Raw genomic sequence first — 6,000 nt, forward strand, 5'->3', positions numbered from 1 at the left:
CATGTGTTATTCCTCACACATGGGTCTTTGGGTCACTTTTTAAATTTTTTTTTAATTTTTATTTATTTTCAGCATAACAGTATTCATTATTTTTTCACTACACCCAGTGCTCCATGCAATCCATGCCCTCTATTATACCCACCGCCTGTTACCCCAACCTCCCACCCCCCCCACCACTTCAAACCCCTCAGATTGTTTTTCAGAGTCCATAGTCTCTCATGGTTCACCTCCCATTCCAATTTACCTCAACTCCCTTCTCCTCTCTAACTCCCCATGTCCTCCATGCTACTTGTTATGCTCCACAAATAAGTGAAACCATATGATAATTGACTCTCTCTGCTTGACTTATTTCACTCAGCATAATCTCTTTTTTAAAAAAGGGAGGGGCACCTGGGTGGCTCAGTGAGTTAAAGCCTCTGCCTTCGGCTCAGGTCATGATCCCAGCGTCCTGGGATCGAGCCCCACATCAGGCTCTCTGCTCAGTGGGGAGCCTGCTTCCTCCTCCTCCTCTCTCTCTTTCTCTCTCTCTCTCTCTGCCTGCCTCTCTGCCTACTTGTGATCTCTGTCAAATAAATAAATAAAATCTTTAAAAAATGTAAATGAAATTGGAGGACATTGGCAGCTGTGACTGGTACCCATGTTTACTCCTGAGTTTTTGGTCTCTGGGCTCAGGCATTTTGTTCCTGGGCTGGCACCAGCCATTGTACTGGGAGTAAGAGTCATTGCGAATGTCCTGTGTGGATGAAGGGAGTGGCTGGGTTATCTAAGGTAACTGTCCCTCTCTGGACTCTCTGTATAGTAACTAAACATATGTTACTGAACACTTACTTCGTGTCAGGTCTTGGCTAGAAATAGTCAAATTTAACTCATTCTGAGCCAGTGAATGAATGGCTGTAGTAATGATGATGAGAATGTGAGTTAGAGAGGAGAGACCACTGTCAGCAGCCTGTGGAATGTAGGAGCTAAGGGTAGGAACCTCCTAGAATCCTTAAAGTGACCAAAAACTCTAGACCCATGTTGTATAATTGTACATCTTAGTTCATTCAGGCTGCTATGACGAAGCCCATAGATTAGGTGGTTTATAAGCAACAGATATTTATTTCTCCCACTTCTGGATGCTGGGAAGTCTAAGATCATGGCACTGGAAGAATTTGTGTCTGCTGAGGACCTACTTCCTGGTTCATAGAAGCCCCGTTTGTCCCTGTGTTCTCACAAGGCAGACATGGTAAGGGATCTCTTGGTTTTTTTTCTTTTTTAAAGATTTTATTTATTTGACAGTGATCACAAATAGGCAGAGAGGCAGGAAGAGAGAGGAGGAAGCAGGCTCCCCACTGAGCAGAGCCCAATGTGGGGCTCAATCCCAGAACCCTGGGATTATGACCTGAGCTGAAGGCAGAGGCTATAACCCACTGAGCTACCCAGGCGCCCCAGGGATTTCTTATATAAGGGCACCAATCCCATTCACTGAGGGTTCTACTCTCATGACCTAATCATCCCCCAAAGGCCCCACCTCTAAATATTAACACATTGGAATTAGTTTTGCCACATGATTTGTTTTGGAGGGAACAGCTGATATGGGACATAAACAATTTATAGTGTTATTTCTTCATTTTTATTATTTCTATTTTACAGATAATACTGGAGTGGGTTCTTTTTTAAAATTACATCTATTCCTTTCTTTTCCCTTCCCTTCCCTTCCCAGCACAGGGACAGCAGTCCCATTGGAGGTCAGTGAGGTCAAGAACTCTCTTGAGGTCTCTGAAGAGAGAATGTCCACACAGAGGAGCAGAGTAATACAACTGTTCCTATCACAGATACATGGGACACTGGGAGTTGGTGGCTAAGGAGATTATAGAGGAAATTACTGGCATGGTTGGAGATGGATTACATTGAGGGGAAGATGAATGTATTGAAAATAGGAGCCAAGTTTCTTCCTGTTGAAAGTATTTATAAATATAGAAAGGCAGAAAACTGAACAGAACCCCGAGTTGTTGAATCAGAATTAGAGGTATTGGTAGGAGCTGATCATTTTTTAAATATAAATGCACTGTTAGATCCATTTATGGGTGTATGTGTACATATGTGTGTAGACACATGCACATGCACATGCAGGTATACGTGTGTGTGTGTGTGTGTGTGTGTGTGTGTGTGTGTGTGAATGTCCTCCTTACACAGATATCCCAGCTCTTTATGCTAGGGAATTGAAATTGCTTAGGAGCAACTCCATCCCAGTAGCAATGAGGCCTGGCTTTTAGAGTTTGGTTTCTAGATACTATTTTCCACTTGAAGGAAGCAGACCCCTTGGTAAATGCCTGATTCCAGGCCTGGACTTGGAAAAGCTGATGAGCCTAAAACATCTTCCTGTGAGAGAAGGCAAAGAATGCCTCAAGGAATAATGGAGGGCATAGCAAAAGTACATAAAAGCCATCTTGAAGATGCTTCTATTGGCCAAATATGGAACAACTTGATCATAAAAATGAATAGTAACTTTGGAATATAACCTGCATTATAAAACGGAAAGCTATGAATCCATATTGATACAGAAATAAGTGGGGAGAATGGAAGTTTCTTCCTTACTAGTAAATGTAAGAGGAATAATGGAAATGGAAAACCAGTATTTGGTAACCATTATAGTGATTGATTCAGGTGAGATTATTAATAGATACTTAGATTGGTGAGTGAATGAGGAATGGATTATTGGCATAATCTCAGAATATATATCTCCACAATTACTAATTTCAAAGGGCTTAATGGTGGTATAATGGCAGGGAATCCTGGAAGATACCAAAATGACAAGATGATCCAGGCTAATGACACCATGGTCATCAGCACTGTGTGGTCCCTGACATGGTACTGACTGGTCCATCTTTTCTGTGGTGACTACCGAGAAAGCATGACCTAAGTCTGATAATGAAGAAACAACAGGACAGATCCAGACTGCTGGGATCCAGGACTAGAAAGGAAAGACTTTGTTGAGACAATTGTTGAGTTTGGAATGGGGTTGGTGGATTTGACAAAGGTGTTCTATCAAGGTTGATTTTCTGACTTGCTTATTTGGTTGGTGGTTCTGTAAGACAGTGTCTTTGTTTTAGGAGCATGCCTAGTGGAGCCCTTAGGAAGTGTGGTGTATGACACTTGCAGCTATAACTAATATACTCAGGAAAAGAATAATTCTGATAGGATAGTTGATCAGACAGATATGAAACAAATGAAGAGAAATGTTAACAGTTGGGGAATGTGGGAATGGGGGATATGGGAATTTTTTGCACTGTTCTTGCAACTTTCCTAAAGTTTGAGATTATTTCAAAATAAACCATTAAATAATTAGTTTCTCTGGACCCCCCCTTATACATCAGTAGTCTTCTTTGCCGTAACCATTGCTTTTAGTTCAGTGTGTAACCTTTAACATCTTTCTTTCCTGTATATTTAAAACCCACATATATGTATATAGAAAGAATATATAATAAGAATACCATGTCTAAGATTATTTTTGGTATGCAAATTTTAAATAATATAACAACATTCATGAAGTCTGGTATTTATTATTAGGAATGTTAAAATAATACAATTGCTGAATTATTAATTATTATTAATTAATTATTAATAATTAATAGTTATTATAAAATGTTAAAAATAACTTCCCAAATGAAACTGTGCCTCTGGTTGCCATGTGGTAATGATATTTTAACTAATAAGCCTAAATTTTATAATTGTTGTTATCCTGTGAATGAGCCCCACTCTTACATAAGTGCATAGGAGGTTTTATGGGTGATTTAATGATTTGGGCTTCTTCTAAATTACAAGTTAAAATTGAAAATATTTCTTAAAAATCTTTAAAAGTCATCTAAATGAAGGAAATAAGAAAGCCATCATAAGGCAAACCACGCATCAATGATTACTGAAGATAGATGCTCATATTGAGATATTAGTTAAGTTTACAATGGGAAACGTAGTAACTTTACAGCAGAGGACCCTGGCAGACATAACTTTAACAGAGTGGTTAACATATCTTGTCATATGACATGGCAACATGATGAAATCCCTGATAGGATGCTCTGACAAGCACACATCTCTCTAGTGGTATATTGTCCCACACATACATCATCCCAATCACGAAAAAACATCAGGCAAACATAATGGGGGACATTCTACAAAGTAATCAGTAACTATTCATCAAAGTGTCAAGGTTGTGAAAGACCAGGAGGACTGAGGAGATGTCCCTTCAGTCAAGTGACATATCCCGCACAGACTGCTGATGTCACATCCTGCAGCTCCAGCGGGTCCTCCTTTCTGAACCTGGGATCATAGTCTTTGATGGCTTCTGAGAATGGCGACATCCTGAAGGTTTTGCCCACTTCTTGGGAGATAAATAACAAATTCTGATCACAGAAATGCAAGGTAAGCTCTTTTGGGGGGGGTTCTGTCTTTGTGATTTAGCTCGAGAGAGAGAGAGAGAGCGCTCAGGTAAGAGAGTTTTATCTTCCAAGCTGGATTCCTGTTCATTGTGCTGGGACCTGAGTCTGTAGGAAAAATTCATTTGGCACGGAACCTTTATCCAGGTTCAAGGTCCACTCAAGATCTACTCTCTTCACACCTTTCAAAAGACAATGCAGTATTGTTAACTATGATTACCATGCCAGACATTATGTCCCCCAGCCTTATTTATCTTGTGACTGGCAGTTTATACCCTTTCAGCCCCTTTGCCCATTATACTCACTCCCCACACCCTGCCTCCGGCAACCTCTCATCTGTACTATGATTTTGGTTTTTTTTTGTTTTTGTTTAAAGATTCCACATATAAGTGAGATCATACAACATTTTTTCTGTCACTGTCTGACTTACCTCATTTGGCATAATGCCCTCAATGTGTAGCCAATATTGCAAATGGAAGATTTCCCTTTGTGGCTGAATAATATTGGTGTGTGTGTTTGTTTATGAATGTATTTATATGTTTTGTTTGCCATCCATCTGTCCTAAGTGAGCATTCTTTAAGGTTTTTTCCCAAGGCAAAAGGGACTGAGGCAGGTTTGCTGGCTCTGCTGGTTCTGCAGTTCTTAACAAGGTCTGCCTGCCTATTAATAAGTACACAGGTAGAGGAGACTCATTCTGGGTCTCCTAGCATATAGTGTTGGGTTCTACAACTACCACCAAGGCATTTTTGTTCATGGATGGATGTCAAATTAGTTGTTTAAAAAGAGAGAGAAAAAGGAGGAACCAACGTCTTATACTACAGCATCATGTTGATGTCACTCTCTAGAACATTTTTGTTTTCCACTTTTGTTTTAAGTAATCTTTATGCCCAGTGTGGGGCTCGAGCTCGATGACTCTGGTATCAAGAGTTGCCTGCCAAGCAGCCAAAACAAGCCAAGCACCCCTCTCTATGTTTTATTTTTAATGTGATCTTGTCTTAAATATTATTATATAAACCAAATTCTTAATTTCAAGGTATTTTGTAATCAACCCTCTGTGTAAGTTAGTACACCTCTGCATTACCAGTTTCTTTTTGTTGAACATCATAGCATCTTAGCATTCCACTATATGATATTAATTTTATTTTACTTACACAAACTAAAAGGACATTTTGTTTCTAGTATTTGCTTTTACAAATTAAGTTTTACAGAATCCTCTTAGTTATAGCTATGTTGTTATAGCTTAGTTGCACTAAACGTAGAATTCTCTACTGTGCATAGGAATATTGGTGCTTGGACTGTGTAAACCACATTTTATACTTACCCTGATGCCTGTTAGGCTTTTCCCTAGGAGATCCTACAGGAATTTTGGAGGACAAGGTTACTGGAGGACCAACTTCCTTCTTCCTGTTTGCAGAATGGTTCCTTAACAGCACCCCAGCAGTGGCTCTTCACCTTGGTTACTAGTGGTACACTACATCTTCTTTTATTGAATTATTTAAAAATTGAGATGTAATTCACAAATCTTTAAATTCACTCCCTTAAGAGCAGAAAATTCAGTGGTTTCAAATATATTCACAAAGTTGTGCAA

The sequence above is a fragment of the Neovison vison genome, chromosome 2, assembly GCF_020171115.1.
Source record: "Neovison vison isolate M4711 chromosome 2, ASM_NN_V1, whole genome shotgun sequence".
In the NCBI taxonomy this organism is placed as follows: Eukaryota; Metazoa; Chordata; class Mammalia; order Carnivora; family Mustelidae; genus Neogale; species Neogale vison.